The sequence below is a fragment of the Podarcis liolepis genome (genome assembly GCF_965112155.1).
Source record: "Podarcis liolepis genome assembly, chromosome: 1".
NCBI classification, from domain to species: Eukaryota; Metazoa; Chordata; class Lepidosauria; order Squamata; family Lacertidae; genus Podarcis; species Podarcis liolepis.
In genome coordinates this window covers 97,289,558-97,310,284 of record NC_139554.1, presented here as the reverse complement: position 1 = coordinate 97,310,284, position 20,727 = coordinate 97,289,558, and the positions used below count along the sequence as shown (strand labels likewise).

The 20,727-nt window shown below is 40.1% G+C and overlaps 1 protein-coding gene across 4 annotated transcripts in view; it reads right to left on the bottom strand.

The window, feature by feature from the left end:
* THSD7B (thrombospondin type 1 domain containing 7B) overlaps positions 1-20,727 on the bottom strand; it is a 413,810-nt gene that overhangs the window by 299,759 nt on the left and 93,324 nt on the right. The gene's annotated exons all lie outside the window — the stretch shown is intronic.

Here is a 20,727-nt window from a genome sequence, read left to right as displayed (position 1 = left end):
AAGATCTCTGCAAAGCAGAAGTGATCCAGGTTGCTAACAGGGTTTTCTGGGTCCAGTACACTACATGTGGATTTGACCCTCTACCACGTCTACAAAAGAGGACACACACAAACTTACATGACAGCTGTGTATGCTTTGTGCCATTCTCAAAGTTAGGTAAATTTGGGGCAGAGAGCACCAAAATAAATCAGGGTGATGTTTGATAGACAGAATGTCAACAAGTGAAGCTTTTCCCAGATTTACATTTCCTTACAGGATATAGCTAAATCTGTTGAATTTCTGACTGCCACACAGATTCTTCCAGTAGTCCTGTGCCATCCCTAAACCATGTAAAAATTGAGTTTCATGAGCTGCAAACCAGTTGTTTTGCTTTATTTATATTTGCCTAGAAAAGATAACAAGGGAGTGTACGATACACAAAAAATACTACGAGGATAATCTTGCATAGGGATACAGTGGCCATATCCACTAGACTAGAGCAACAGCAGCATATCTTCTCTCCCTGTGACAGAATAATTATAGAGTACAGGATTGCTATGTCGGTATGTTAGGACCCATATTTGTAATAGGAAAGCATACTGCCAACTTGCAGGATGTTTCACAAAGCTGAAATACAAATGGTAGCATCTCAAACACCAAAATAAATGCATCAACAAAAGCCAATTGCTTTGTTACCAAGAACAAATTTATAAAACATTGAACTCCCTTTCCCATTCCATGCATTTATTCTGCCTGCCAGGCATTTATCTCAGATTCTAACATTTTACATTTGCTACTGGTCATTTCCCTCATGTTTTGTAGCGTGAAGCTTCATATCTCATAATACAAAGTGTCAAATATTAGGAACAGGTTTCGTTCCACAAAAGGTTAGTTGCATCAGTTTTGGTGCTTTTCTTTATAGTTATCAGTTATTAAAAGCTTCTTTCCAAACTATTTCATTTGTAACCTTATAAAATGAACTATTATTACTATACACAATACATGGTGTGCAGATAAGGCAAAGATAAGCCTGAAAATACCACACAAAGTAGATGTACAAAATAAAAAACCCCTTTTTATAAAAAAAGATAGTTTTATTTAAATTACTCTGAAACAGTCTCTATCATGATAAACGTATGCAATTATATTTATCAGATAGAGGCTACCCAAAATGGAAGTGAAATGACATTTTTATCTAACTTCATTCACGTATATAGCTTAGCCAATAGCAAATGGCAATAATTTAGAAGCTATAGAGCTGGTCTTGCTGGAAAAGAAGAAGCAACGTAAGTTAGTTTAGCCATTCAATGGAGCTTCTCTGTGAAAACAGTAAACACTCATTCAGCTTGAATTAGATTCCAGGGCCTGTGCTGGTGCAGGAAAATAATTGCTACTATTATTTAAAACCTCTCCTGAACTTCCTGAAGCGGCTACATCATTGGATGGATCATTGAGAACTTTGGAATACTAACCCATTCAGAATTTCCCAGCTAATTGCAATCTGAGTCCCAGCCTTACTGCAATTCAGACTCAGCCCGTACTTAGCTCAGCCCTAGTCACCCACTCCCTTTTCTTGCAGATGGTGACAGCTGCAAGTGAAAATGTATCCCAGTACCCATGATCCTGCTGGAGATGAATATACTACTAAACTGTTTTTCCCTGAGTTGAGCAGGTTCCTAAACTGCAAATCCCAGATTTTACTGCAGAACCCAAATCCAGTGAGAACATTCGTATTTTGCTTTGTTCTCGTTTCTGCATGTTATTGAAAAACCACACTCATGCTACAATACTGGCATGCCTACTGAACACAGTGGAGGTGGCTTATGAGTAAACTTCCAACAAGCATAAAAATACCCCGCCCCCCGTAGCACCACAAATCCAACTCAATAGTGTAACATTGGAAAGTATTGATCACTTCTCATACCCGGGCAGTTACCTTTCCACAAGGGCAGACACTGATGCCAAAATCCAGCATCGCCTGAGCTCGGTGAGTGCAGCTTTCTCCCGATTGAAGTGCAGTGTTTGGGAAACCAAAATGCTTGTTTACAAAGCATTTTGTAAAGTACTTCCAACCTTACAGTATGCTTGTGAAACATGGACCACTTATAAACACCATCTCCAACTCCTCGAAATATTCCATAAATGATGTCTCCAAAAAAATTTACACATCACTTGGGAATACAGGCGAACTACTGCCAGTGTACTGGAAGAAGCAAAGATTACTAGTGTCAAAGCAATGATTCTCTCAAGGTAAATCTAAAAAAATGTAGTATAAACACCAACAATTGGGAAACACTGGCTTGTGAGCACTCCAACTGTAGAACAACCTTTACCAAAGGTGTCATGGACTTTGAAGACGCTTGAAGTTGGGATGAAAGGGAGAAACGTGCTAAGAGGAAGGCACGCTTGGCAAACCCTCACCATGATCAACTACCACCCAGAAACCTATGTCCCCACTGTGGAAAGATGTGGGGATCCAGAATTGGCCTCCACAGTCACTTATGAACACACTCTTAAGACCGTGTTCATAGAAGACAATGGCTGGAAGGAAATTTGTGTATATTAGAGGCTGTTGCTTCTAAGTCTCAGCATATTGTAATTTCTTAAGAAAGGCAGCAAAAACAGGCTGGCGCTTTCTCTGGCATGAATGTAGAGGTTATATCAATTCAGGGAAAACAGGAATAAATTAGACCAGGCTGAGCCAGATTCTCATCTCTCATATGGCAGGTTAACTACTTGGTTCCAATAATTTGCACCCAAGTCAAATAGCAAGATCAGAATCACATGCAAGGTTTCCATAACACAATCTGACACACTAAATTTTTTGTCAAGGTGATAAAATAAAAATGTACAGACACCATATGCCAATCCACAGCACCATGAATAAATTGCATTAGGGGGGCCTCCAATTTTCAGATTAAAATTAAGTTACTGTGTATCTCAGCTTCCACATGCAGTAGTATGGCTGATGAAGCAGGGAATGCTTGTGTATTTTCCATTCAGCATTCAGCAGGGGATATATATGACTTAAATGCAAACAGGTAGTATACCCTGCCATTTCAAATTCCTTTCATGCATTCTGCCAATTGATTCACTCCTTTTGCAGATGAAAATCATTAAGAATAAATGAAAATTTTAAGTTGAAACTGTGCTATGGAAACAACTTATTATTATTATTATTATTATTATTATTATTATTATTTCCACTTAACATTTCTTAACTGCAAACTGATTACAGAACAAAAAGAGGCTGGTTTGTGAAGGGCTGAGCTGCTGCAGGAAGGGGGAAAATCAGAAGAGAAAAGGCAAAGATTGTTTCTCTTTTTCTAAGGCCTGTGGATCAGTGGTAGAGATCTACTTTGCATGCAAAAGGTCCTAGGTTCCATCTCCAGCTAGGACTGGGACAGTCCCTTCCTGAAACCCCAGAGCCCTGCTGCCAGTCAGTGTAGGTAATCCAGAGAAAGGTGGACCAGTGATCTGACTTACTATAAGGCAAGTTCCTGTGTTTAGTAGGAAATGCTTGCGAGTTTATGTTGTATCACAAATGGAAGTCCTTTTGGGTACAAAGAGCTCACCTAAAGGCAAGGGAGTTAAGAGGGCATTTTGCCTGTGTAGAGTAGGAGTGTGCATTTGCCCAGATACTGAAGCTATGCAGCAAACTTTGAAGATATTCAGACGATAGATATATAGATGATATAGATATAGATATAGATATAGATATAGATATAGATATATAGATATATAGATATATAGATATATAGATATATAGATATAGATATAGATATAGATATAGATATATAGATATAGATGATATAGATATAGACTATTTGCTCACAAATAACTGTAGTTCAACATCCATCCCTGGCTTGTATTCCAGCATCTAGGAATGCCAACACATTGTGCATCATTCCTCATTAAGCTGGAACTATCAGTGTGTACAGAAAACCTTAAAACAACCATTCCACAATGTGTGTCTGCAATGGATTGTATTAGGTAGATACCATAGCAGGGGTGGGGTGGGGAGGTCATTTAATGTTGAGATAAATTGCTTTGCATTCAAAGACCTGACTCATTAAAATCTAGCAAGCAGGTTTTTTAGTCTTTTTCTTTTAGTTTTTAGTTAGATTGTGCCCTCCCCCACCTTACATCATTAGTTGACACCACCCCGGCAGAGTTATGAAGAACTCTTTAACAATGTGATCCTCTACATTTACTTTCAGAAGAAAACCACAAGGAGTACAAGAAGCCTTGTCTCCGGGTATATAGGGTTGCAATGTACAGAGGAGTGAAGGCTGTTGTAATAAATATATATCTTTCATTCTGTTGATATAATTAGGAAGAGAAAAGAAACCCACACATTTCCTACTTTAGTACCACAAACCTTGATTTTCAGTGTACGACCTGGAAATTTAATGAAGGAAGCTTTGCATTTAGAAGTTTAATTATGAACTCGGTTAAGTGGATTATAATGAAAGATATCTCTAGCAAGGGAATCCAAACAGATGCATTACGAATACATTAAGGAAAACACCAGAGAATGAACTTTCCATCAGCAAAAAGGTTTTTAATTAAAAGAATCATAGAACAGAACTCTTCTGTGAAGTGATATTACTCTTATACTCCATTCTATCATTAGGTACTTCCAGCACATGCAAAGAAATGACTCCCAAGTTTGGATACTTTCTGAAAGCACTGCATTGTTTTTTCCATATTTCCTGATGGTGTAGATTGAGCAGGTCATTCAAAAAGATGCAAGTGAAGCCAGGCTTGTTTCATCTGTATGCAAATATATCACATTACACCGCTGCCCATATGCCTGCACTTACATAATAAAACCGTAATCAAAAGATTGGGACAGATTCCATACGCTTCAGAAAATTGAAAGGCAGCACGCATAAGTGAAAATATTTGGGGAAACGTAAATATGATACAAGCAATGCTCAGAAATAATGCCTAAATAGTGCTGGAAGTGAAACTGTTCTGCACCTTGTACCTGCTATGCAAATGAGCAGAGAACAGGGAGTAACAAGAAAACAGTGGGAGAAGCAGCAATAACATTGTTCACAATATTTTTTATTTTGCTTGTTTAGAGAGTATCCCACCTCTCGACACAAGTGATCTTGTGTCACACTAGCAAAAAAAAAAATACAAGCAGTAAAATAACACTGAAAATAAAATGCAAGTTAAAATTATGGGGAAATTGAAGTAAATGGTTAATAAGTGGGTAAAATAAAAACCATACACACTTACACAAACACATGTGCAATATATAAAAATTAATTTGCAGATTACAAAAAAAATTCAATTTAATTATCACCAGTGTTTCTATAAAAATACAATCATGTTTAAAATAAAATCTTATGCTAAATACAAGTTGATTGTGGCCTAATCTCTTAAAGCTCAGCAACAGATTGGTCTGCTTCAGATGTAATATCAGACTATGGTTCACTGTTACATGAACGAGCCTCACAGGATCCTCTGGCCAAGCATTTCCAACTTCCAGCAAGCATCACAATGTCTTGCTTCCCTTCTTCATTTAAGGCAAACCGCAAATGGCCACATTATCTGAGCTGGCAAACTCTGACCTTTGAGTTGCCAGCAAACCAAATTCAAAACGACTTCCACCCAGTGGTGGAGCTTCATGCTCCGGCACCGGGGGGGGGGGGGCAGAGAGCAGGTGGGGCTGGCACATGTCCTGGGGGTGTGGTCACATCCTGGGGGCGTGGTGTGGTGCCCAGCGCGGGCAGGGGGGCAGCCACAATGGCACCTGGCCGGGATCGTGCTGCCAGGCGCAGTGCGCTCGCTACGCATGCTTCTTCCTCCGCCAGTGCTTCCACAATGTGTCTAGTTCTCAAATTATGAATCTTTATGACTGTCAGCCAAACAGCATGGCTACAGTATTTGCTTTCTGTTTTCAGGAACACTACTTTGCCGAGTAGCCCTGTTGCTTCTAGACAGTTCTAGAAACATGGATAGGAAGTGTGCATCCCAAGTATTTGTTGTTTTTGCTGAAACAGAGTCTTGCAGCACCATAAAGACAAACAGATTTACTGTGACATAAGCTTTCGTGTAAGCTCTCTAGTCCACGAAATCTTTATGCCACCATCAATCTGTTAGTCTTTAACATGCCACAGTACTTTTTGCTGCTTAGCATTACAGCCTTAGCTTTCAATATGTATCCTTGCTTAGAATCCTTGCATGCAGAGAGAAAGTGTCAAGTGGAAATCAGTCTCTGGGTCTCTAAATAAAGACAGCGTATGAGGACTGCATGACCAAAGGACAATATCAATTATTTAAATTGCCTTGATTTAAAAATCAATCCACCACACACACACACACATCCAAAAGCCAACCTCCCATGTTGTTGGCTCTGTGGTTTAGTACTTAAACAAAAAAATGCATCAAGATGACTTGGAAGAGGCAGGTACCTTTAACCCTTGGATATTAGCAGCAGAGCAATGTCCATCTGCCAGGATATAGCTGGCCACTGATGCTTCCACACTCAATCCATGACCAATGTGGGCATTCAGGTGCATCATCAGGTCTCACAACAGCAACACAAAGCACCTATACAGAGCATTATTTTTTTTAGGGATTTCCATCTCTGAAAGAGAATTATGCTCCCAAAATATTGTTGCCCAGAACAACCAAATGGCTTCCATGTGCAATCAAGTTGGCACCAGATACTCCTATATTATTATTCTTTCATTTGTAAGCAAAATAAAAAATAAAAATGGCTACTCCTGGAAAGCCCCATCCTTTAAAACATGTTTATTGTTTGCTAAATATTCTTGCTTGAAAAGAACCGCTTATTTTCCAACAACATGCCTTGTTCTCAAGCAATTCAATAATTACTACTGCAAATGAGAAAACAGATCCTATAGTTGTATTGTGCTCACTTACGGTAACAAGCCTTGAAAACAATTGGGTTGTCCTTAAATTCAAGCCCATGACCACTGCTTTTTGCAACACTTTTACCTTTCACCCTCTACAATGACCGTTTCTGTAGTTTCAGAGTAAAAGCTACCGGCCCATGTGCAAAATTGACCTTGTTCTTACCAAGATGTCTAGTATAACTATGGCACACAAAGAGGAACACTGCAGATTCTCCAAAGAAAACTTTTGCAGAACCATACCCTGGCAAGGGCAATTATCTCTTCAGTTTGTAGGAGACCAGAGTTCATGTTATATCATCACTGGTCCTATCATTTTTGACCTTCCCTGCTGTCATACCCATTATAGTTCAATTAACAGAGGAGCCCTGCAGTGGCTTGATGAGCATCTGCTGGCAATACCTGGCAATAATTCAATAAGAACACACCATAGGAAGAAATAATGAGAAGTCAACTCGGTTGTTCCTTTTCCCCTTGAGAATGCAGAGCAGCTTGGCTTATGGGAAGGAGCACGACCTACAGAAAATGACCCACTCATTTCACATTTCGGATTTTAAACATGCTATTACCACCTGAAAAGATGAAGGCTTTTGTTTATTCTACCTGTACTGAAGTCAAGATGTTCCTTAGTCCTGTGACAAAAAAAATCCTGTGACAAAAGCATTGCTAGTATATGCTTTGTAAAATGGAAAGCTTAATGCTTAAGAATTTTACAAGCCTAGCTATACCCATTAAATGACTAGCAGCAGAACTTCTCACTGCAGATAAAATGACCAGGCTCCTTCACTCAATACGCATATGCAGAGCAAAGAAAGCATGTGTATGGATTCCTCATTAGACTTCCATACTCAATGGGTGGATGTCACGGGCAGATTTAGGCTAGGCCAGTGACACGAGGTAAGGCACAGTCCTATTCCTTCCTCTGTGTGCAGACCCACTTCATGTGTGTCTGATTTTCACTCAATCCCATGAACTGCTCAGGAAAATACAGGGTTAGGTATGAGTGCCTCTACGGGTTGGAACGCAGCAAGATTTGCTAAGCAGACAGGAGACTGCTTTGCATTTCTTGCTAAGGATAGGTGTTCAACAGCAGTGGCAAAGCTATTATGTAGTGCGTGGAGTCCTAACACAGTAGTAATAGCACTACCTGGGACAGCTTCCATGGCTATATAGCTTCTTCTTTGGCGATTACTTGTAGCCGATTAAGGTTGTCTTCCATTAACACGGGTTTAACAGTGAGTTTGTGACTGTGGAGGCCAATTCTGGATCCACACGTCTTTCCACAGTGGGGACATAGGTTTCCGGGTGGGAGTTGATCATGGTGAGGGTTTGCCAAGCGTGCCTTTTTCTTAGCACATTTCTCCCTGAGTTTGAGCATCTTCAAAGTCCATGACACCTTTGGTAAAGGTTGTCCTACAACTGGAGTGCTCACAAGCCAGTATTTCCCAATTGTTGATGTTTATACTACTTTTTTTAGATTTGCCTTGAGAGAGTCTTTAAACCTCTTTTGTTGATAACCAACATTACACTTTCCATTTTTAAGTTCAGAATAGAGTAGTTGCTTTGGAAGACAATAATCAGGCATCCAAACAACATGACCAGTCCAATGAAGTTGATGTTGAAGAATCTTCGCTTCTTCCAGTACACTGGCATTAGTCCGCCCATCTTCCCAAGTGATATGTAGAATTTTTTGGAGACACTATTGATGGAATCTTTCGAGGAGTTGAAGATGGTGTTTATAAATGGCTGTATAGCACATCTGACCTCAGCCCACTCAGACCCCTCTGCTGCCACAGCCATTCACCCCCCATCACTCCGCCCACATGAAACCTCTCCTAAAATCCCTACACTGGTTTCCTCTTCTCATTAGGATGCAACACAGATTCCTTGTCCATTATCTCCAATGCCCTCCATGGCCTTGCACCCACTCTTATCTGTCCACACTTAAATCCCAGTATACCAATGACTCCTGCTTCTCTAGCTCCATGCCATCCTCAGTTGCCTGAAGGCCTGCTGCTCATGCAGAACAATTCCATCCTTTCTCTCTTGCCATCCCCTCTGCCTGGAAGTGCCATGAAGTTTTTTCCCAGATGAGCACCATTTCCATTACCCTTTCCCATTTCTTCCACTATTTTGTCTCTCACATATTAAAATGTTGATTGTAGACTCCTGGCAGCAGCAAGTGGTCATCTTGTGCTTCACAAAATGAATATAGATTGATGGCAATGATTATGAGTCAAAACTCTCCTTCCTTGGAGGTTTCTAAGCAGAGGTTGGATGGCCATCTGTCATTGATGCTTAAGCTGAGTTTCCTACTTGCAGGAGGTTTCACTAGAAAGATGGCCCTTGGGGTCCCTTCCAGCTCCATGATTCTATGTTTTTCTGCTTCAACAATATTTCATTATGTTCCTATCATTTTATGTAATTATATTTTGTATAAATTATAAAAATAAAATAAAACATGTTCTAGTTTCATGTTTTACATTTAAACAAAACATTTAAATAGCTACCTTTCTACTGGTAGGGTGGGGGGCATGGGCATAGCCAGGATTTTTATTAGGGGGCGGGCTTTTGTTAGGGTAACAGAACCTCAGATTTGTATTGATTTTTACTTATTTGGGGGGCCCCTTGGCTATGCCTCTGGAGGACCACAGGAAGGAAACGTTTGGGAAACACATGATTCTCCCACTCCCCAATTCATTCTCACAGCAACCGTATGAGGTAAGTCAGCCTGAGAGCTGGTGGCTGGCCCAAGGTCACCCAGTGATCTTCATGGCTGAGTGGGGACTAGAACCCAAGTTTTCCAGGTCTTAGTCTAACACAGATGAGAAGAAGAAAGATGGCTGCGAAGAATAACTATATGAATTGCCAACACTGCACAGAACTGAAAAATAAGTCCAATAGCCATATAACATTCCAAACACTTTTCTGGTATGATTATTCAACTTGGCCAGTTACTGTTTAATCATTATGTACGTTGATACATCGTTGGTGGCGTACTTATTATATTGTCATAATTTAGTGAGATGCTAAAATAATAATTGAAGATGGGAGTTTAGATTTCATTAAATTCACTGGAACCGGGAGTGCATTCTTTAGTTTAATTTGATTTAAATGTATGGCAAATTAATTTCCAATCAATTCTGTAATAGCATTTTAATATTTATAAGAAATGTTCATTCTTGTTTTAAAGGCCAGTTTGATTTTGTCTTATTTAATTTGGCCTATCATTGGAACAAGACATTCAGTTTCCTGCTCTAATGTAAAACCTGGAGTTGATGCAATATGAAGCAATAACAGCACCTGTCATTTACACCATGTTCTAACACAGCTTTTCATCAGCAGGATCCAAAAGTGAACTCATTACAATGAACCTGCAGAACAAAAATCACACAAAACCACAACAGAGAGAAGGATTAAACCTTTCCTTTCCTGCTTTATCAGCCTTCCCATCTGCTCAGAATATCAGTCTTCCTTCTTCTTCCGACAACATGTGCCCTTTTTTAAAAGTTCTGCAAGGGTTTTCTACAGCCTGTTTCCATTTGCAAATATGTTGGTGGAGTTCAGAATTTGTAAGAATTCTCACATTGAAAATCCCTGCTTGTTGACATTGGCCAGAAACTTTCACTATACTCTTTCCAGCACCTCTTTAAAGCATTTTTGTTTCAGTTAGTCTACAAAGATGCACAGGTGCTGATGCGTTTTCATTTTTTATTCTTAATTTTAATTACCTTTTAAAATGTTTTTAATTATTTCTTTTTAACTGCTTTATATTGATCATTTTTATTATTTCTTGCAAACCACCTAGAGGTTTTATTACTATCAAGCAGTACAGAAGTTTTGCTAAATAAATAAAATAAAAAGACTTCTCCAACTCAGCAAAACAGTAGCAGGGGCTTCTGCATCCTCCTCCTAATAAAGTGAGGGCCATGTTCATTTTTGAATGCATCCGACTGGGAAACAATGTGTGTGAGTGCACAGCCAGTTCGGAAAGGATAGTAGCAATCTTACATCTGTTAAAGACATTTTTGTTCAAAGCCTCAAAATAGTACGGAATCATATGCTATTGAATGAGTTAGAGCTATATTTGTTACATGATTTTTCTTCAATACATGAACCTCAAAGAGCATTTTAGAAGTGGGCTGCAATTGCTCAGGGTTGAAGGGAGAGAGATTGATTCTTAAGAAATGGCAAATCTATCGCGTCCCACTTTTAAAAGATGAGGATGTCGCCATGCCAGAAATTGCTTCATGTGAGCACCTTATTTGTAAGATTAATGTCCAAACGGAAGATTTTCTCTTACATACAGAGAAGCAGACATGCTGAAGAGGTTTCGCTTGCTTGCCATTCTTCACCTTTCTCCTTTAACAGGAGTCCTTGTGTTCTGTTGCCTTTTCAAAGATTGGGGTTTATACAGAAGTATCAGGTGCAGAAAGAATACTCTTTCTAAAGATTCAGGTGTTAAACAGTGATGCTTTCCTAACTAGCAGTTTTGAGAGTCTTTGACAGCCAACCATTCCAATCATCTCTTGCCATTAGAGATAGTGGGAAATAGTGTCTATGGGAATGGGCCTCAGCTCAGTGACAGAACTAATGAAGCATCTCTCTCCAAGACCTGGAAAGCCAGTGCCATTCTGAATCACTAATAATGGTCTAAATGGACACAAGACAAATTTCTGCGCTCCCTAAATCAACTAACCTAACTAAATTAAGAGAACTATGTAGGAGCTGTACACATTTATAAAACTGCTTTAGCTATGTCTTAGATCAGGGATAGCTAACCCTCCACCCAGATGGACAATGGTGCAGGTTGCAATCCAATAATATCTGGAGGTTGCCTACTCCATCTTATATTTTTTTCCCTTCCTTCCTTTTCTTCATGTTCCACATTTCCTTTATTTGTATCCTATTTATATGGACAATCTTAAATAAATTAGTAGTTATATGGGGGGGGGGTAAAAAAAAGTTCAAAATGGTACTTAAACCTGTTTCATAAGAAACAGAAATGGGAGTTATCTAAAGGTGTTAATGGTATGTACATATGGACCCTTTTTGCCTGACGCTTTGTGCCCCAGGCTTTTTAGACTCATCTACCAATGTATTTGAAACCCAAGGGGCACATTGGTTGCCAGATGTGAATTTTTTCAGCTCTCCTACCCCACTACAGCTGCAGTGAAACAAGGGAACCTGTGGACTTTCAGCTGTTGTTAGACTCCAACCTCTGTTCCAGCTAGGATGATAATGGGTACAGTCTTCAAAATAATGAATCAGGGATGATGGACTCCAGTAGCATCCAGAGAGCCACAGTTCAGTATGCCTGCAACAGGAGGATATTATCTCATTGCCAGGGTTGGAATAAGATTCAACTGCCAGTCGTGTTGGCTTCTGTACAAAGTGTGGGAATCCTGCCTTGACCTTCATCTCAGGCAGCAAAATGTCTTGGGCCAGCCCTGATACTACAGCTACTAACTTTTTATTCACCCCATTTCTGATACGTTATGCAAACCACAATACATTGTGCAACTGCACTGCAAGAAGTCTTCAGCAAGAGTTCACAGATCAGTACAAATATATGCATTTTCTCCTCCTGCTTTCAGTTCTTTAGATCCAAACCATTGTTCCCAGTGCTGCCAACCAAGTGTTGAGGAAGATGAAAGAAAAAAAATGCCAAAAAAATAGTCAGCTCTATTCTTTCACAGCAGTCTGATCTGCAGAAGTCATCAAGTGAAGGTTTTCAGGGCAAATGACGGTTTCCATAGTATGGAGATCAGCATTGTTACCTAGAGTCCATGGAATAAGGAACTTTTAAAGACCAAAAAGTGGAATAAGTGAAAAAGGCAGCCCTAACTGTTCCTACTTAAAATGCTTCATGAACAAAGTTGCATTTAGCCAAAGCAAGCAACAGAACTCATTATCTGCTCATTAAGTTTGAAGAAGTTGCTCAATTGTTAACTTTTTGAAAAACCAGGCAATACTTACTCATACTAGAATCACTCCTCTACCCACTATGAACTTTGGTGAGTATAACATCAAAAGGGGGGGAAAGGTGGGAAACATTTCAGAGAATTGTGTTGCTTTTATTTTATAGCACTTTAAACCTATTGTTTTAATTCTGCTATATTAGATTTATTTATTTTTTCATTTTATACCTGAATATTGTTTTTATTCATTTTACATGATGCCTCAAGGCTTGGAGAAGGTGAAGAAAGAATATATAAATAAAAATACACAGCATATCCATTCAGAAAGCACATCTGTTAAGCACTGCACATGGGATGGTAAAGCTGCAGAGAGCATTCATATTTTGCCAAGACTTCAGACTCACAACAGTCAACTTTGCTAACATATGAAACTGTTGCACACTCAGTCTATCAAGACTGTTTGGCCTATCAGGTCCTGTACTGCTGCCTAGCTAAAGCTCTCCAAAATCTCGAGAGAAGATTTAATTGGAAGATTTAAACTGAGACCTTCTGCAGTGGTTGCATGTACTCTACCACTAAGCAATGACCCTAATTTTCCAAGGGTTCACCATGGAGGCACCATGGAGATTTGATGCAACTCAAAAAGCATAAAGCTTCCCTACCAAACTGCACATTGTTGGACTAGTTGCATGCAACTAGTGGCCCCAGATGGGGATAGGTCTTGAACTCTGCACTGGGTTCATCAATTACATTCACAGGAGATGGTATAAGCATCACAATGCATATCTACATCAGGAGCACGCATGGATATATTGGTGGATTAGGGTAATAGTCTTTGAAATCATGACGCTTTCAGCGATACAATGAGTGACGGGGCAAAGAATAAGATTTAAGAGAAGAGCTTCCTTTTCACATTATGTCTCCTATCCATGCACAATATGCATACCCAACAGCCATGCCTGCATACATAGAGCCCTCTTACAACAATGTTCAGTGACAAAGAGGGGAAAGGGTGTAACCCCCTCCTATCTCAACGTTTCTCCTGAATGTCTGTTCAGCACAATTACTGCTTTTTCTAAGGGAAATTCAGGAACCCAGCCCTAGCAGCTAGATTGGGAAGATGAACTTTGAACACTGCCTCTATCCAGCTAGTTTTTTAAAAAAAAACAACCAAAGATTACATTTAACAGCCAGTCAGCCCATCTGTCACTATAGTCCAGACAACATATATAAGGCTTCAGCTGGAGTTATGTACTTGCAGAGCTAAGCAGTTGTAAAGCTAACTCACCAAGATGCTTGGAGCTCTCCAAGGTCCTGCAGTGCTCTGGACGCTCTGAAATCCTGATGGGCTTCTGACTGGCTTCCACTGCAAGCCTAGGGTTCTCACAGAACAGGACACAGACAACATATCTAGAGTTCCTAGATGATCTCCTATCCATGGCCAAACATCCTTCACTTCAACACGGTTGCTGCTTCATATGCTATCAGACCAAGCTACAGGATGCATACACAAAAACCCTTCTCCCAAATATTTATCAAGTAAAAACCTATATCTGTATAACAGTTGCTTAAAAACTAACTGACTCCTGGGTTTAAAGAGAAAGAAAAGCACTCTTGCCACAAATGTAAAATAAAAATCTAAAGACACAGCCAGCCACACATAATCTATTATTTAATTATAAACTTGGATAATTACTGGGCAACACCACCTCATCCTTAAGAGTCACTTGATATCCTTTCATGTTTTACAGCAAACATTCTTTTCTCCAGCCCAATTTAAGTTCCAAGGCAACTCACACTAGAAGCTTCATCAAATCATTCTGGGACACAAAGCAGCTTTTTCTTCTCCTAGCAGCACAGCCTTCTACTGAGTTAACATATCCCATGGCAATCCAAGAAATGAGGATGGAGGACACCAATAGAACATCTGTATCAGCCCAGTGGCTGTAGATATGTTGAGGCTGAAGCACCAGGATTATTAACCCTCAAACAATGGACATACCACATGGGTTTTGTAGGAAAACTCAGCAAGCATTTTTAAAAGTCATGCAGCTCACTTTCTGTCTTAACCCTTATACAATGTACTACTATCTCATCAGTGCTTGTGGCAAGATTTTCAGGGGCCCTCAGTGGATTCTTTTAAGCCAGGGGTGAGGAACCTGTTGCCTTCTAAACATTGGTGGACTACATCTCCCATGATTCCTGATGACTGGGCATGTTGGCTGGGGCAGATGGGAGTTGGGACCAAACAACAGAGGAGCCACAGGGGCTCCCCAGCCTTGTTTTAAGCTGAAAGAACTATTCAAAGTAAGAATACTCCCTGATCTTCTAGGGCAATCCATGCAGTAATGGAGGCCCTACTGGGGTGGTGCAGGAGCTCATCCAATGGACACCTAATCCCCACCCACCCACCCTGATGAAGCCAATCCTTAAGTGCCATGTTTACATTCTAGTTTAGATCCTTCCCTCTTCCATGCATGAAGCAGCAAACACTAGTTGCTTAAGACACCTTGTGAAGACTTATCTTTTTGCCCTGGCTCTTCCTAATCCCTGGGATTGGACCATGTTTGCATCTTCTGGATTTCTGTTTGATCTGCCTTCATATCCATTTTATGTGCTTTGTGTTTCACTGGTTTTAGGTTGTGTTTTTGTTTTAGTGTTTTATGATATATACCTGCTTGGAGATTTTTGAAATATTAAGTGGCATATAAATGCAAATAAATAAATAAATTCTCTATATATTTTTAAAAGAGTAAAGACCATGAAGGTTACCCTCTTGACTCAAGGAAGGACTGGCCTTACTTGAACCCATAATATATCCGATCATCAGTGAGTTGGCATCACCATTCATGTATTATGGCCTGCCAGTTACTTTTCTCATCTACCCACCCAACCTGTTTTTGCCATCCCAGCAAAGCAAAAAAGCACACCTCAAGGCTTGCTAAGCACCTGATAAGACAGAGTATATACGGGGCTTGGTGGATCACTAACTCTTAACAGTTCTAGTTAGAGCAGATCTTGTTGGACTCCCATCAGCCTCTGTCAAGCATGCGCGAGCGTCATGGAAGATAGGACTTGTAGTCCAGCAACATCACTCCTGTCAGCCCCAGCTAATGGTCAGGGATGTTGGAACTTGGTCCAGCAACATCTGGAGGACCACAAGCCCCCCATCGCTGTGTTATAGTTACTATAGTGCAGTGCAAAGAGAGAGATGAACTGCAGAGGTGGGTTCTGCAGATGTCTTGAGAAAGCAAACCCAACCACATGCCACAGAGGAGGCTTGGCTTAGCTATAGAGCCACTGCTTCTGATTGTGCATATAAGAGATTGAAATAAAACTCTCAATTCATTTTGTTCCACTTATTTTCAGGAATCTCTGCTGCTTTTGCTGCAAAACAGAACTCCGGGCAGCATTCTGACAGGGCTGACAAGTGGAGTACTCCACTCCGGTGGCGCTCAACCTCCCACCCAGGCTCATGGGGACATAAATCACCTCTTTCCACTGCAGTCCCAGTGGGACTGTACATATGCATCTTTTTCATGTATTTATTATCAGGATGCTGGGGTTATTTATCACTTCAGCCTGAAGACCTGCCCTGAATTGCAGAACTGCTACACATGCCATAAGGTAAGCCATAATGCTGAAAAATGACTGTTAATATTATGGATGGTTCTAGAGCTCTCCCAGTTTTCAGTTTTAATTTCAGTAACACATTTAAGAAGATTCTACTTAAGGGACACAAGTTCTCAAGCTGACACACAAGCCAAAACAAATAAGAGGAAAAAGTTCTCTAGCAGCTCAATTGTTTCCTTCTGAATGGACGATTGCAAGGGGATGGAGGAATGACTAAGGCAGAAATGATTTAGAAATGTCAATTCCATCCACAACTACATACCATTTCGGGGGGGGGAGGGCAAACCCCACACATTATTATTTTTTAGCTATTCCAATCAACTGCAGACTTTCGTCCTGTGCATTCTGAAATGCTTGTCCAGGGGAAGGGAAAAATTTATGTGCACATATATTTCCTTCAGTTCTCCTGATAAGAGCTTGATTGATCCAATGCAGACGGTGGGAGCTTTATTGACAACCTCAGGTCTGGAACTTGCCATGCCATTCATACTGCCATGGAACAGAAGGAGGGAAGAAATCTGATTGATCATCAAGCAAGCCTTCTTTAAAAAAATAAAATAAAATGACACAGAGCAAGCAGCAGACTCAGACAGGTGACTTGAATCATTCTAGCAGATGATGTGGGATGTCAGAAAAGGACAACAAATTGGTCAGTTATTTGATTTATTATTGATGCATTTTGAGGGCAGATTTTCTACAGCTGGTTTCAAAATGTTTCAACTGACTTTAGATAGTATGTACCTTGATTGGAGTAGAGGGGGCCATTTGCTGCTCTGCCAGTCAGCCATGAATTTTTAAAAAGCAAAACAGAAATGTTACAAATGAAAAAATAATCTGCAGGAAACCACTTCCCATTGACTAGCACATCATCAGGGTACTGTCCAAGAGATGATCCTGTAATGATTGCCATCTCTCAGTCAACAGTTTACAGTTTGCTTAGTTTATTGTCTTGACCATAGGTCACAGCCTCCCTTCGACAGGGGGGAAACACATAAAAACATTTAAAACCATACCACCAGCTATCCATGGCAACCTACGGTATATGCCTTATCGCTGGTGTAATCTGTTAAGTGCAGGAGTTCAACACAACAGCCCTCAGAGCCACATTCCCAAGGAGAGTTCAAAAATGAAGGCCAGAGTGTTGATCCATTATTACACTTACACACACACACACACACACACAGAAAGAGAGAGAGAGAGAGAGAGACTGCAAACAGCAGCAGTACATAGCATAATACTCAGTTTATTAATACTGCATGACTACAAGCTTGTGCAGTTATTTGAGGTTAAGCATTACTGAACTCAGTGGTGCTTACTTCTGACTGCATAGGATTAATTTATAAAACACACCAAAATTTAGCAAAAGATTAGCTTTTAACTAGAAGTGCAAATAAACTGGCGAATAAGTGTCATACTTAAATTGCCAGCATGAAGTAAGAACCCCATCAAAGGAAAGGAGAGACGTATCCAGCTTCTGTTTGAATACTTAGCTCCTAGGTCCAATTTGCACATATCAGTAAGCCAAACTGTGGCTTAGCATGAGCAAACGTGTGGGCTCTAAGGGAAAAGGCTGTTGCTACTTTGCTCCTCCTGCAGTGCTGCTGGTGCTGAACTGATATGAGCTAAAGTCATGGTTTTGACAGTGTTATGTCCAACCTGGGCTCCTGGTTTATATTCCCCAGACAACCCATGAGTAGTAAGCCACAGAAGAAACTCTGTCTACAGCACATTGTGTGTCTGGAGTAAGAAAAACCAAGACCCCAGGTTCAGATGTAATGCAAAGCCAAGCAATACTTACAATAGTGTGACAGCCAGGATCTGAGGAGGAGCAAAGACACTCTCAAAGATCTGAGAATAAAATGAAAACCTTCAAAGTTATCCAGTTACAAGCTTTGGGTCAATCCCTTCATTCCCTCCATAGCTACACAATCCAAGAAGACATATTTAAGACTGTGCTTTGCTGGCCCTACATACTGGTGCAACTGAAACAACTCCCTGTTTGTTGCTCATAATTTTGATTGCAGTGAGCGTGCAAAAGCGCCACACACACACACAGAGCCAAGATGACCAAAACAGAAGCTCTACCTGTCCAATTAACCAATGGTCAAGGGAGTTAATGGGATGAAACTAATGGTATGCTAGACTTTGATTGCAATCTATCGTCTGGCCCATGCTTACTGAGTAACATGTGCAAGTCCTTCAGCCCTCAATTATCCCCTTTGCCGAGAGCATGTAGGGGGAAAAAATCTTCCCACAGGATTGCTAAGAGCATGAATCATATACAACGGAGACTACCTTTCTCATTAGAGAGTGTGCTTCCTTGTTCCCATTCTTATACTTTTGTCAGCTCCCCTTTCTTCTGAGCTTCAGCCCTAACTCAGAACCACTTCCATCCAAAGAGATGCATATTAAATGTGTTCTAAAGATGCATGCAAATGTTACTTAGGAAGGATGTATCATAGCATGTATATTATTATACACATGTATCACAGCAAAGGTACACACATTATATATTATGGGTGAATTTTACTGAATAAAGGCTTCCGCTGGCTAATTAGAGGCTATGCCCCACCACCTTCTTACTGGGACCAAGCCCAAAGAAGAAAAGTCTTAAGAGGATGAAAACCCCTGGGCCTATATAGATCAAAACGAGTACCTTTCGGCTGGCTTATGAGCCATTCTCCTGAGGCTCTGGAACAGTCCAGAATATGCCACAGAGGACTGCAGTTGTGAAAATTGGGACCTTTGCCTTGCACATGCAAACCCACTTTTTGCTAGAGCTAATTTCCCTTAAGATACAAGCCAAAGAAACAAAAAGGTAAGCCTAACACCATAACACATTTGAGAAGAAGGATTAGTTGGATTCAGGGTGGAATTTTCCAAAGCCTACAGCTGATACCAAGTTAAACCTCCATAACATTCTGCCATTCAAATCCATTAAGAGGCTAACATTATGTTGCTAGCTTGTATAAAAGCAGAACTTCTCATAAACTTGCAAATGGTCATACAACATTAACTCCAGCAGATGCAACCATATGTTCTGCTGATAAAACAGAACAATACCAACAACCAAATGAAAGAATGCCACCCATTAATTTTATTTGGAATCACTGGATATTTTCCTGATAAGACTAAACTTCATTTCATAGACTTAGTAGCAAACATCAACAGTGGATTAAGACAGGGCTTGATATTCTTTCAAATGTATCTATAAAAAACCCTCCCAAAGAGAAGTAGGACATTAAATGTTCTTGTAAAATATATGGGAAAAGGATACTAATCCTTTTGAAAATTGATACAAAGTTAGTTTATTTTTAGTTTCTATTTTTTATAAAGGAAATAATAGCAGCGTCAATTCATCTTTCCATCCAATTATGTTATACAGCACAGTCACTCTTCATATAAAATTATTATAATCCTCCACTAGACACCATGGTTTTTTATTTTTTTAGATATATAGAAATAATGTTGCTGTATATTACAGCATTCTCCAGGATCAAAGATTTTTCTATAAATACATATTGGTTTAATCCTACTTAAACTCTATAGAATCTCTCCCTGTGGATTTGGTCTAGCAATTATATGTGGGAACCAGGTTCATTTTCAGTGGACTCTATTTGCCTCTACAGCAATACACTTAATGGTTTCAATTAAATAAGATCAAAATAGGGTGGTAGCTAGCTAGCAAACTTTTATTATTTAATGATTTTCCCTTTATATCTTTGAATCTTGGTTGCTATGGAAAGATAATATCTCAAAGTATGATGCAATGATGTAAACAGGCTACCAAGCATGCAGCAGATGACCTGAAAACCAATAAAAGATTCACCTCTATCACTGAAATCTTCTGATGGGATATTTTTGGTGCTTGCATATGCCCCTGGAGGCACGGACCTTTAGAGGGACAAACCCTGTCCTGCTGAACTCCTTGCCAAGAGAGATGTGGCATGAGCCATTCCTGCTTTTTTTAAAAAAATTTAGGTTGGCCTCATCAGATGATCAAGTTGGATCCACTACAGCAGGCATTCCCAACCTTCGGCTCTCCAGATGCTTTGGACTACAGTTCCCATCATCCCTGACCACTGCTCCTGTTAGCTAGGGATCATGGGAGTTGTAGACCAAAACATCTGGAGGGCTGCAGGTTGGGGGTGCTTGCACTACAGCTCAACCATAAAAGCTAATGATGGATGGGGGGGGGGGATGGTGAGCTAAGGGCATTTTAATACAGCCTGAAAGAAAGGTTACATGATTCCTTCACAACATATCACTTTGAGAGATCATCTAAGGTTTCTGCTCAGCTT